General features: G+C 38.3%; 1 protein-coding gene across 2 annotated transcripts in view; it reads right to left on the minus strand.

Annotated features, from left to right (window-relative positions):
* LOC115450006 (pyrokinin-1 receptor) overlaps window positions 1-14,954 on the minus strand; it is an 83,416-nt gene that overhangs the window by 45,640 nt on the left and 22,822 nt on the right. The window lies entirely within an intron of this gene.

Below are 14,954 nucleotides of genomic sequence, written 5' to 3' on the forward strand. Positions count from 1 at the left end.
TCCTTTATTGAGAGGGTTTAGGTTAGTCCAGCACGCAGTGAGGGACTGCACATACCTTCGATATTCTTGTAGAGAACTTCTTAGGTATGCAGGTTTTCTTACATTTTCCTTAACCGTTAAATCAAGCGATGATTCACAAAGCATAGACACAATATTACCTTTAGAGTTCCGTAACTCTAAAGAAACCCCTAGAGTTTGTTGTCCGTCTCTCTGTCAATACCCTCTTTCCCAGGAATGCGTAGAGGTATCGAGTTAAAATTTATATCAAACTAGTTGTGACCGCGGCTTCGCTCGTGTGGAAACCAGTGTCAATAAGGTTTTCCATAAATCCCAAACCAAGAGATTTTTCACAACTCGTTCAACAGTAATCGTTAGTTTCAGTCAATTTACATAAAACCGTAATGTATTAACCTAAACCTTACAAGAATTGCACTACCTTTTAGTAAAAATCGTACAAAAATCCGTTCAGTAGATTTTGAGAAAATCGATCACATACAGACAGATATGTTTTAGGGACTTTATTAATTTTATTTTATTTATTAATTTGACTAACCAACAATTGTTTACACCAATACAATTTTCAAACGGAAACAATAAACATGACTTATAACTAAGTGCAACAATTTCTTACAGGCTTGTTCCACATGCACAAAATAGGACTTTGTTGAATAATATGTTTACCTGGGGATATGGTGTCTTACTATTGTAAAAAATCAAACTTCTAAGGCAACCCGAAAAAGATATGGCCGTTTATGACGGATATTTAACGATTTCACAATTGAATCAAAACCTATAGGGTACTTCCCGTAGACCTAGAATCATGAAAAGAAGCAATATCTTACAGCCAATTGAATCAAAACCTATAGGGTACTTCCCGTAGACCTAGAATCATGAAAAGAAGCAATATCTTACAGCCAATTGAATCAAAACCTATAGGACCCCGTTGACCTAGAATCTTGAAATTCGCCAAGCAGTATCTTACAGCACATGTAATTGCATATGTCTGGGTTATTCCATTCTAAAAATTACTGTCACAGAGTCAGGAAGTTGCGGTGTGATACCCCCGTGCCTTGGCACTTAAAGCCGCTGGCCCTGATCTCTCTCTGGTCATGTCTCACCGGACTATGAGGAACAGAGAGTGCTTGTGTATTGCACACACTTGTAACTATTATATCTCCTGCGTGGCCTCCTTTGAGATTGGTCACCGTGATCGAAATTCGATTAGGAAGGAATCAATAATAAATGTGCGCATGAGCATTTCCACTTCTACTTTTGCAGAAAAATCACACAAGCCGCGTCCCATATTATCTAAGCGGTTAAAAGTAGGTGCAATTAATTATACACTTTATGTTTCACTCAATATATCGGAAAAATCCAATAAACGTTTCCTTATTACATGGCACAATTTCCTTGTTGATTCACTTATGAATGTAAAGGAATTTCGTTTTTAATAGGTACTTAGTTGTGGCTTTACATGAACGCTGTAGTTCGTGGTGGCTGGGTATTTCCACAACCTTCCCCCTCCCCTACAATCGGATCAAAACCGGACATACACAGGCTTTACCCGGAACTCAATTTATGTACGTAGAAAAAAATACACTTTGTGTACGCTATCTAGGTTTATAGCTTTAACTTTAGCTGTTACTTTAACCTTTACGAAAAAGCGGCGATAGCCTAGTTGGTTGTGGAACGGACTGCCGAGGCGAATGTCCGTAGGTTCAAATCCTAAGGGCACAAACCTCTGACTTTTCTAAAAGAATATGTGTGGATATCGCTCGCTTTAACGGTGAAGGAAAACATAGTGAGGAAACCTGTACACCAGTGAAGTTCTCTATAGGAATTTGGAAGGTGTGTGAAGTCTACAAATCCGCACTACAGCGTGGTGGACTAAGGTCTAATCCCTCAGTAGTAGAGTAGGCCTTCAGCAGTGGGACAGTATATAATACAGGGCTGATATGATTAACCTTTACAGAAACTAAACGTTTAACCTATTTACGAGTGGAAAACACCAGCCATTCATATTCATTGATGTTTTATGATAGTAATTGTCAGTAATTAAAATATCAACTTTACGAACTTTGCATTATTTCGTTGTTTGTGCAAAGAACTGTTTAGAGTAGACCGCACTATTCATAAAATAATGACCTATTTCAAATTTGTTAATTTGGCACAGCCGTTGCAAAACTAATTTCTGTTTGCGGCCTTTTAGTTCTTTCCCTTTTTTGCATACTATAGGTTTAATTTTACCTTTCTTTAATAAGCTCATATTTATAGCAACTTCAAAAAAAGGTATCAAACAAAAAATAGATTTCCGACAACTGCCACAAATTAACAATTTTCTAATAGGTCATTATTTTATTAAGAGTGCGAGACGTTCTGAAGTATTTCTCCCCTTTCTTCTCCTTCTTTTGTTTTTTTTATTGCCTTAGTAGACCAACGAGCGAGCGGTCCACCTGATGCTAAACATCCCCCGCCTATGAACTTTGCAATGCCAGAGGCACAACCAAGCCGTTGCCTACCGGGAGGTAAGCATTAATTTTAAACGTTTAAAGGAGAAGTCATAACGCTCAGGAACCTCGTGATACTTTTATTTTATGATAAGTATTCGGTACCAACATTTATTTTCTTACCTTTGTGGATGTCTACTCATTCGCTCATGCATTTTGGTGCATAATTTGTACGGGGCACTCATGATGCCCTTTTAGTTATAGTTATTTTTCACTGTTTATGCCTTTGGCGCCCGTGACATCTCAAAACGGCCCAGCGGAAGATCAGCGCTGGTTTTATCAGCAGATGCTGAGCTGAGGTCGCTTTTGTGACGAGCAAATAGATTTAAGTATTTTTGTTTTTGTTAATTATTATGTAATTTTGCTTGTTAAAAATAAAGATTTCTTTCTTTCTTTCTGAAACACCGATGCAGGCAAGGGCGTCGCCAAGGGATAGGGAAGGGGCAGCTGTCCCCCCTAGAGATCCTAAAAAAGTTGCCAAATGTAAAGCAACCAAAGTCTTTGACTTGACTTGCTTGATCGATCATTCCCTTACATCGAAACTCGAGCGAATTCACCAATTCCATTCCTAATATTCCGTACGCTCACGCTCTGCTCTATGTTATTGTTAAAGCGGGAGAGGAGTGGAGGAGGAACATGTGCTCTCGACTTTACCTACAATTCATACTTTTCTCATTCTCCATATCACCTTGCCCCAGGCCAGTGTCAGGCGACGCTAGTATAGTAATAATAATAATATCAACCCTGTATTATATACTGTCCCACTGCTGAGCACGGGCCTCCTCTACTACTGAGAGGGATTAGGCCTTAGTCCACCACGCTGGCCTAGTGCGGATTGTTAGACTTCACACACCTTCGAAATTGCTATAGAGAACTTCTCACATGTGCAGGTTTCCTCACGATGTTTTCCTTCACCGTTAAAGCGAACGATAAATTCATAAAGAATACACACATGATTTTAGAAAAGTCAGAGGTGTGTGCCCTAGGATTTTGAACCTGCGGACATTCGTTTTGGCAGTCCGTTCCACAACCAACTAGGCTATCGCCGCTCTCTCTCGACGCTAGTAGCAGGGAATTATTTCCAGTTACTCTGAAGAAATTTCCACGCAAGCGGATCCACGAGAAACTCTTAGTTAAAATAATTATGTGATTACGATACTTATCTATGTATGCTAATGAAACAACACAAGATAATATGTTTATTGCTTTAACTATTATTAGGGATTAAACCGACATTAAAGTTATCCTGGATAATGCGCACGCGCCGTCTGCGAGCATTTTCTTTGCCTTGGCATGACCGAAATAAAAACCGGTGATAGCCTAGTTGGGTGTGGAACGGACTGCCGAGACGAATGTCCGCAGGTTCAAAACCCAAACAACTCTGACTTTTCTAAAGTTATGTGTGTATTTGTGTGTTTCTGACTAAAAGTATGATGTTGATGCTACGAGGAATCATCTTAGTAGTAGTAGTGGTATTAGGGCGCGTAAAATTAAAATATTTTTTTATTCATATTTATTTTGTTCGAAACTTATACTTTTTATTTTACATCTACGGCTCAAGTTACTTATTGTAAAGTGTTATTTATAAGTCGATAAGTATGTGGTTTAATTTAGTAACGCAATATCAAAATGATTCTGTATGTAACAGTTAGTACAAAAATAAATCCTTCAGTGAAAACAGAATTCAAATTGCATAAGAAATGAAGCAGTAATTAATATTTCAAATATTGCTATGTGCAAGAGTGGGGATATCGCTCCATCTCTTTCTTTCGCACGCAGCGTTAGCCCGCTAACGTTACATGAAAGTATTTCGTCCCTTTCCTGTTTTTTGACACTCACCCCTACTACCAAATTTAAATGGCTTATAACTTGTGGATTTTTCACCAGATATCAATGATTTCTGTTTTAGAATTTATACGACGTACATAGTTTATAAAAGTTACTAGTTGACCCAACGGACGTTGTCCCGTCTTAACTATGGATTTGCAGCGCGGATTCTGTCAATCGCTGACAGTTATTTCAAACAATTGACAGTTATATAAAATTAATATTTTCGTTAAGTTTTCTAATTTTCCGCGCAACGTTTTGAATTTTTTCTTTCATAGGAACCTTCTCCTGACAATAACAAACACAACAAAAAAACTAGTGAAATCGGTTCAGCCGTTCACGCGTGATGGCGTGACCGAGGGAAATAGGGATTCATTTTTATATATATAGATGAAATTATAAGTCAAATATCCTAGTTTGTCGACTAAGGGGTAATCATCCCTCAGTCGACCTTCTATTGAATCCCATTCTTACCATCAGGTGCATTAGCTATTTTGCCTTGCCCGCATTAAAAAAATAATTATGTAAGCACATAGCATGAAAATTGCAAGGGCATATCAATTGAGAGCGTCCTAATCAACTATGCAAATATGAATAACTGTTGTTACAGTTGGCAGCTGGCAAATTGTTGTGTGTTGTTATTTTTATGTTGTACGATATAGGCGAATGTGGGTGGAAGAGCCGGCAGGGTTCGACCGCACTGAACCTTCGAAAGAATAAATTAACAAAAATGCTTTATTCATCACGTAGAACATAGCTGCACTTATAAGTCAAGGTACATGAGAATATTTAATTATTACTTAAATAAAGTCGCTTATATAAACTAAATAGAGCGGCGATAGCCTAGTTGATTGTGGAACGGACTGCCGAGACGAATGTCCGCAGGTTCAAAACCCAAAGGCACAAAAATTATGTGTGTATTCTGTGTGAATTATCGCTTGCTTTAACGGTGAAGGAAAACATCGTGAAGAAACCTGAGAAGTTCTCTATAGAACTTTCGAGGGTGTGTGAAGTCTACCAATCCGCACTAGGCCAGCGTGGTGGACTCAGGCCTAATCCCTTTGTAGAGGAGGCCCGTGCTCAGCAGTGGGACAGTTATAATACAGAGTTGGTATTATATAAGCTAAAGACATTTTATATTGGTCATAAAATAAATGAAAGTCTAAAAAGTGAACAAAGAAGCCAGCTCGGGCTGGCTGAATGAAGAATGTGAGATGACGTTCTTAGTCCGGGCCAGGTGTAAAGTACCCTGAACCGGCGGGAATGCAAGATTGATGAAAGTGGAGGAAGCGAGGGAAGTATGCCAGAATCGTGCAAAGTGGCAATCCATAGTCTCTGCCTACTGCTATGAGATAGAGGCGTGATACTATGTAAAATGGTCTTCCACAAGGTCATTTAGACATCCCGTTAACATTATATTTGTTCCTCTTTCACGAAAAAACTACTGTACGAATTTAGATGTGAATGAAACGTATATTTTTTCAGTTTGGCCGACTTAATCAGTATTACATTCATTGTTTTTCATTGATAACCAATCGATTCATATCAAAAGGAGTGCGTTTGATAAAATGATTCCGTTGAGGACTCGATAAAGGCCGATATCAGATAGATTGTGAATAAAATGGTCAACCGAATCGAAAGTCCGCCTATGATCTAAACCTATTGCCAGATGGAGCGCCCCAAACCTATTTTATCGCCTGTGGGCCACATTTTACTGGTGGTTGGTCTCTTATGTGAGAGCCCGCGTGGGTTACCACAGCAATGTCTATTTCTGTCAATCAGTGTGTAGTCACAGTTGTAGGTTTGAACATTGTAGCCAGTGTAACTATTGGACATAATAAGACTTCTCATGTCTCAGGAAGGCGAGCGCGGTGGAATACCAATACTTTGTAATTCAAGTTGGTGTTTCCACTGTTTATGGATCGCATCGCTTACCATCAGCCGAACGGCAAGCTTGTCTCGTCATTCGAAGCATTAAAAAATATTTTTGGATGTTAAATGTTTGGGGGGAAGAATTTTAGCAAATTACAATGTGTCTTTATACGTTATGAGTACAACTATGTACACCTACGTGACTAATATATTGAAGTAAAGAGTTCTAAGATTATACAGAGCGGATATTGGTTAGATTGTCAAGCATTTTGAGCTTATATTGGGAAGATTGTCATACAAACATTTTGCGGTCATGCGATGGTTCAATCTACTGTGAAATAGCGAAACATTAATGTAAAATACTTCATACTTTTATATAGCACCAATTTTGCGTATAAGTATTAGTATATTTTCTGTAAATATGTTTTTGTATTAATATCTAAGGACGCTGACATCTTGTCACACGGACGTTTCAAACAAGACTTATTACCAATTGGTAACAACTTTTGGAGCACTTTGGTCCTGATGTACGGTCTATAACTATACTGTTTAATGCATCGACGTATATTCTATAGACACGAACGTCCATACAAACTATTTGTTCAGAATCTGAACTAAAATGGCAACTAAAACAGCACTGTTTAACCTATTTAGTCACTTGAACAACAAATAATTTTACTTAAGTATTTGACTAATATTTTTTATTCAAATCCAGGTTTACACTTAGACTCGAGTTCCTATATCATGAACGCCATTCCGTACACACACAAGCATCAATATCGAAACCATATTAAAATCAGTTTGAATAGATGACAGCTCAATTCAATTGAACACAGTGAATGTTCGGAAGGCCAAATCTAGTACGTAGTACATATATACCGATGGTTTAATGTCTGATTTTCGGCATAGGATCGAATTTGAATAGTTTATTGAAACTGCCCGTCCCGAAATCCTGGCCTTGGAGCAGAAGACCATCACGGTCGCAACCCAAGTGCGTTGCCTGAAGAGGCTATAATAAAAATGTATGTTTTTACAATAACCTCCGTGGTCAATGGTTCTAGCATACTTAAGAACCAATGTTGCATGACAGGTCATTTCTTTCGTATGCTTTGTACACCAAGGTCCTACATTCAATTCGGTATATTGGGGAAAAAATCTTTTAAAAATGATGGTATTTTTAAATGTTTTTTTTTGTACTTGATATATTTTTTTTATTTAATTTGATTTGAATGACGAGACGAACTTGCTGTTCGCATGATGGTAAGCGATACGACTGCCCATAAACAGAAACACCATTCAACACCTTGAATTACAAAGTATTGTTTGGTATTTCACTGCTCTCGCCATACTGAGACATGAAATGTTAAGTTTTATTTAGTCCAGTAGTTACACTGGCTACAATGACCGGCAAACTGCAACATAAAACTACTAACTATTCTCGTAAACTGTTAATCAGTGGTTAACTTCTTCTTACTCAAAAACTTGGACTACAAAAACAAAAACGATGAATAAATTACCAAGCAATACAGCGATCTTTACATCAGAGCAAATTATAATTACCGAAATCCATTTTTTGATAAAAATCACAGTGCCTTTACAATAATATTTAACCGCAAAACACAAATTTACTCGATCAGCTGTAAGTCAAACCGCTATCTTGCCTCTTAATAAGGTTTAAACTAGGAACCGGTGATGTTTTGACAGCTATTTAAGCAATTCTTAACCACTTCTTAACGCTAAAACAAGTTTATAAGTAAGACTGCTAATGGATTATGATCGTGTGTTTTATGTTCGATTTTAAATGACGTAATTTCTTTAACACCTATTTATAAAATACTAGCGACCCGCCCCGGCTTCGCACGGGTGCAATGCTGATACTAAATACACTACAGAAAAACTGTGAACGTTGTATATAAAAACATAGCGGCCCGCTCTGGCTTCGCACGGGTATAACATAACAAAATAACAGTATTTCTCCATTATTTAATGGATGTTATTATACATATAAACCTTCCTCTTGAATTACTCAATCTATTAAAGAAAACCACATCAAAATCCGTTGCGTAGTTTTAAAGATTTAAGCATACAAAGGTAGGGACAGAGAAAGCGACTTTGTTTTGTACTATGTAGTGATGATGAATCATATTTTCAATCATTGGTTCGAATCGATAATATCTTTCATAGTTTGATAGCCCATTTTTTGAGGAAAGCTATAGCTTTATAACATTACGCTATGACCAATAGACATTCAAAAATATTGCAAAAACAAGGAAAATCTTAATAGGTATAAAACCTATTAAGATTTTCCGTTGCGTGCGCTGCGTAAATGATTTAAGTTACGTAACAATAATGTATGACGGAATTGTTCCTCTTGAAAAGATCTAAAAATATATATATTTTTTTACTTTGAATGACGAGACGAGCTTGCCGTTCGCCTGATGGTAAGCGATACGATCCATAAACAGTAGAAACAACACCTTGAATTACAAAGTGTTTGGCATTCCACTGCGTATATCCTGAGACATGAGAAGTCTTATTATGTCCAGTAGTTACACTGGCTGCAATGTCAAACCTACAACAGTGACTACACACTGCTACATGGCGGCAGAAATAGACATATATTACAATAAAAACACACATAATTTAAAACTATACCATAATTATAAAAAATATATTACAAAACAAAATCCCCCGCACCATCTGTCTGCCTGTCTGAACGCAATAAACTCAAAACTACCCAGCGGATTTAGATAGATTTTACATGGAGACTAGCTGACCCGACAGACGTTCTGTCTTAACTATGTATGCACGCGCGCATTCTGTCGATCGCTGACAGTTATTTCAAACCACTGACAGTTATGTAAAATTAATATTGCCGTTAAGTTTTCTTAAATTTTCTAATTTCCGCGCAATTTTTGAATTTTTTTCTTTTATAAGAACCTTCTACTCACAATAACAAACACAACAAAAATAGTGAAATCGGTTCAGCCGTTCACGCGTGATGGCGTGACCAAGGGAAATAGGGATTCATTTTTATATATATAGATTGAGTTTGATTTTTTAAGTAATATGTAGCTTAACATTAAGTACTCCGCGTGCTATAGCCAACTTTTATCCCGAAAAAATCAAAAGCCGGGCTTTTATTCTAGGAAACTGACGCGGACGGCGTCGCTGGCGAAAGCTAAATAAACAGCCAATTACGATTAGTCCTTTATCGCGTTGTAACCTCACCCAAACAAATTTCAATTAACGAAACATTAACATAATAGGAATTTTAATTAAAATCCGCATGGGAGTGATAGCGTATATTTTGCTGCGAATAACTAATTATTAATAGCGGCGATAGCCTAGTTGGGTGTGGAACGGACTGCCGAGACGAATGTCCGCAGGCTCAAATCCCAAACACACCTCTGACTTTTCTAAAATCATGTGTGTATTCTTTGTGAATGTATCGTTCGCTTTAACGGTGAAGGGAAACATCGTGAGGAAACCTACATGAGAAGTTCTCTATAGGAATTTCGAAGATGTGTGAAGTCTACCAATCCGCACTAGGTCAGCGTGGTGGACCAAGGACTAATCCCTCAGTAGTAGAGGAGGCCCGTGCAGCAGTGGGACAGTATATAATACAGGGTTGATATTATTATTTAACTAATTACTTTCGCAGGGGCCGAACCTCCACCAATCAATTGTAATTAAAAACTTGTGGTAGGTTATTTTATATCGGCCCGGATAGCAACCGTACACACGGTGTTAAACCATAGTGGCTCACGTGTCGCGTTCCGGGATCAGCCTGTGTATATCCAGTTCCAACCGGCATAACTGTGTCGACTGAGGGGTAATCATCTCTCGTCAGTCGACATTCTATTGGACCCACTTCACTTACCATCAGGTGCAGTAGGGAAACTTTGCCAGTAGATCCTGAGGTTTTTTTTTTATTGCTTTGAATGACGAGACGAGCTTGCCGTTCGCCTGATAAGCGATACAATCCATAAACAGTAGAAACACCAACACCTTGAATTACAAATTGTTTGGTATTCCACTGCGCTCGTCTGAGACATGAGATGTTAATTAAGTCCAGTAGTTACACTGGCTACTAAATTCTTCAAACCAATAGTGACTACACACTACTGCTTAGCGGCAGAAATAGACATTGCGGTGGTACCTACCCAGGCGGACTCACATATGAGAGACCACCAGTAAAAGCTCCTCTACGCGTTCCTGAGAAATTATATCTTGACTGTTTGTCAACGAAGTGATCTTATAAGGATACCTTTTGAGGTACAGAGCTAAAACTTCAATCTATCAAGCAAGGGAATTAACTCCAATACACTTGATGGTAAGCGGAATGGGATCCAAATAGTCGACTAATCTATATATAGTATAAAAATGAATCCCTATTTCCCTTATTCACGCTATCACGCGTGAACGGCTGGACCGATTTCACTATTTTTTTGTTGTGTTTGTTATTGTTTATTAACTGACAAAATACAAAAAATTGCGCGGAAAATTAGTAAATTTAAGAAAACTTAACGAAAATATTAATTTTATATAATTGTCAATTGTTTGAAATAACTTTCAGCGATTGACAAAATGCGCGCTGCAAATTCATAGGACAACGTCTGTTGGGTCAGCTAGTAGTCAATAAATAAACTTCGCGTATGCCTATTTTTCCTGTTATACATTGCTTATCCTTACATACTAATTCTATGAACCACTATTTTCCTTACACACACATCATCACGCATTTATCCCCGAAGGGGTATGCAGATGCGCAACCAACGCACTTTTCGCCAGTGTTCCGTCCCATGATAGCGAGCCTATCGCCATATCAGGCACAAATTCCTCTCAGGCTGATCAGAAAAACCCAAATATAATTTTGCCTGATGATTCGAACCCAGGACCTCAGAGCGCTGCCGTACCGCGCAGTACAACTACGCCTGATGCAGTCTGTTTTCCTTGAGACATTATACCCTAAGATGTTTTCATTACATAGATACGTTGTCCGAGCTCAAAACTGGCAAGACGAAAGTAAGGTAATTGCCCGACTTGACGGCGAATGAGCGTGCGGCACTAACGTTGTTACGTAACTGTCGATGTATATATATCCTTTTCTAACGAATGTATGTTGCATCTTTTTATTCCTTATTCGAGCCAATTTGTAATTATATGTACAGGTACGTGACTATAGCGAACAGTGCGCCGTTTTTATGTGCCATTTTGTTAGTGTATGACGCGTCTATTTGTAAAACGTCATTGATTATACCTATATTGAAATAGGTAGTGGGTATTGTTCGATATCCATTGTTGCAGCATCAGGAACTTGGTATTATAATTTGTTATTTAAATTAGTATTCAGAATTATATTGTTTAGGCGCGTGATGCTTACATGCTTGCATAAAACAAAAGCACACGACGTCTTTATCCTCAAAAGGGTAGGCAGAAAGAACCAAAGCACCAACTTATTACCATATGTCGCACTCTTAATAAAATAATGACCTATTTCAAAATTGTTAATTAGTGGCAGTCGTCGGAAAACTAATTTTTGTTTGCTACCTTTTTTGAAGTTGCTATAAAATTTAGCTTATTAAAGATAGGTAAAAATTAAACCTATAGCATGAAAAAAAAGGGAAAAAGCTAAAAAGTCGCAAAGAGAAATTCGTTGTTTGACGATTCCCACAAATTGGCAATTTTGGATTTATATTTTCTATGCGTGTAGGCCACTTTATTTCAGCCGCCCCATGTAGGTAGCTTTATGTATGTAGTTTTCTAAAATACTTAATAATTTTCCATTTGTTTGTATTATGGAAGGCACTAAAATAAACGAATGATTAATTAAATCGAGTGAGCGTCCTCTGAAATCTGCCGCTCCTAAGAGGCTGCCGCTCATAGGCCGCGGTCTATACGGCCTATTTACAAATCCAGACTGCTAATGATATGATAGGCCATTGATTCCCAAGTGTCCAGGCCTTAGGAGTCCACGGGAACTTGGGGTCTACGTTGGCATGACCAAAAATAATAATAATATCAGCCCTATATTATATACTTGCCCACTGCTGAGCACGTGCCTCATCTACTACTGAGAAGGATTAGGCCTTAGTCCACCACGCTGGCCTAGTGCGGATTGGTAGACTTCACACACCTTCGAAATTCCTATAGAGAACTTCTCAGATGTGCAGGTTTCCTCACGATGTTTTCCTTCACCGTTAAAGCGAACGATAAATTCACAAATAATACACACATGATTTTTAGAAAAGTCAGAGGTGTATGTCCTTTGGATTTGAACCTGCGGACATTCGTCTCGGCAGTCCGTTCCACACCTAACTAGGCTAACGCCGCTTGACCAAAAATGGGGGTCCACAATTCGTAAGTCCGCGAAAACTTATCCGGGTTGATAGTAAAGAACTAAGATGTTGAACTTCACCAATCAATGTAGGCAGATATTGATAGGGGTCGTAATGCCCGGTGACCACAACATAACTGTCCACACGCTCCAGAGATGGTTGAGCTCTATTTGTAATATACCAAAAAAGAAAATTGGTCTACCAGAACCAGCAAAATTTTTAAAGTGATCTATGAGAAAAAAAAAGTTGACTGACTGATGCTGAGAGATGACCTCTCGACAGTCGACGCAATTATGCCTGTTGGATATACACAGCTGATCCCGGAAGGCGGCACATCTCAAATGATATCTCAAGTCACAGCATATGATGGATTTGATAGCACAGTTTTGTCTTTTAAACAGTGCCAACTCAAGCTTTGTTTATTACACATACAATACATATACAATCTTATTTCGCAAAGCTATGCTTAGTTAAAACACAAAACTCGATCAGCTGTACGTCAAGCCGCCATCTTGCCTCTTAATAAGGTTTAAACTACCGGTGATATTTTTGACAGTTATTTAAGTAATTTTTAGCCGGATATACGCAGGCTGATCCCGGAACGCGACACGTGGGCCACTATGGGTTTAACTCCTTGTGTACGGTCGATATCCAGGCGGATATAAAATATATCCTACCACCAGATCTCCGAACCTCATTCGCGCTAGGTATTTCATTACGCTGTCCAACCGGATTCAAATACCCTATCATAGTTCCTGATTGAGATATATATTCTATCTTTCTGATAATCTTATAATATTATAATCTTATGATTTTTGTGTTTCATATCCTGCACTCAACACGGGGGGGAGACCTGCGAATGATACTTAAATCCTCGGCTTAGAGACTGCATGGGCCTGGAGAACAGTTGGGAAGGGATAGCTGAGAAAGTATTGTGAAAGAAGAAGGAACTTGGGTTTTTCTACCCAGTGTCAGATAGGAGTCTGGAATATGTGCCCGATATGGCGATAGGTCCAATAATACTGGTATGTCTCTATATGTGAGAGTCCGCCTGGGTAGGTACCACCGCAATGTCTATTTCTAAGCAGCAGTGAGTAGTCACTAGTCACAGAATTCCCACTACGTTTCACAATACAGACGGTTACGGGCCTGGGTGTGGTGAAAAGGGACAAACCCACAGTGCTTAGCGCTTGCAAGAGGTAACCACACACATCTTCTTGAAAATAACTGTACAATAAGTCATTCGAACCGTAGATGCAAAATAAAAAGTGATACTTTCGAACAATATTAATATCAATAAAATGTAATTATAATTTTACAATCTAATGCAACTACTACTACTCTAAGTGAATTCGTTGCAGCGACAACACCATAATTATCAAAAAATCGGAAATGTAAAACTGTGATTATTGGTGCAAAAATTCGTTATTCATGGATGATTTTTGGCACGATGTTAGCAAAGGTAAAGACGAGTATTTGTTTTTATTTATTAACCTAATGTCAAAATGGCCCTGTATAATACAGGATTATTAAATATATCATAGCGGCGATAGCCTAGTTGGTTGTGGAACGGACTGCCGAGACGAATGTTCGCAGGTTCAAAACCCGAACACACCTCTGACCTTTCTAAAGTTTTGTGAATTATCGCTTGCTTTAACGGTGAAGGAAAACATCGTGAGGAAGCCTGCATACCTGAGAAGTTCTCTATAGGAATTTTGAGCATGTATGAAGTCTACCCACACTACAGCGTGGTGGACTAAGGCCTAACCTCTCAGTAATAGAGGCCCAGCAGTGGGACAGTATAATACAGGGCTGATATTATTATCGCGTTAGCCCAGCCTTGCCAACTTTGGAGGGTCCGCTAATTATGATGGGACGGATGAATTTGATACGGGAAACAATATGGTTTGACGGATTTGATAAGGGTTGATATAAATATAAAATTATTTGCACAATGCAACGGCGTCGTTTGACGGGTCGGTACACTTCCCTACAATATGGTCGAGGAGGCCGATGGCTGGCACATGCGTCATACTCGTGAACGGGTGCTGCTTGTGTGGACTGTTCTGTCTATTTCGCTTACTATTTCTATTTGCTAGGGTGCTAAGAGGTAATAATTATAAGCATAATAAAGAAAAAAAATATGATATGGAGAGAGAGAGACTCATATAAAATTTAAATTAATTTATTCCTTATTTTACGAGCATATGAATGAACTGCTCTAAACTCTCTCCTCTCCTTATTATTGTAGTCTTTACCTTAAACTGATTTTGAAAAGAGCAACACCAAAGTTTCTTGCAACTTCTCTGGTGAGAACTGCTCGAACTTGTGGTAGACTTAATATTGACGGAATTTAAATAATGTATAACATTTTACGGATTGAAATAAATCATTTCATTTCAATAAA

The sequence above is a fragment of the Manduca sexta genome, chromosome 24 (genome assembly GCF_014839805.1).
Source record: "Manduca sexta isolate Smith_Timp_Sample1 chromosome 24, JHU_Msex_v1.0, whole genome shotgun sequence".
Classification (NCBI taxonomy): Eukaryota; Metazoa; Arthropoda; class Insecta; order Lepidoptera; family Sphingidae; genus Manduca; species Manduca sexta.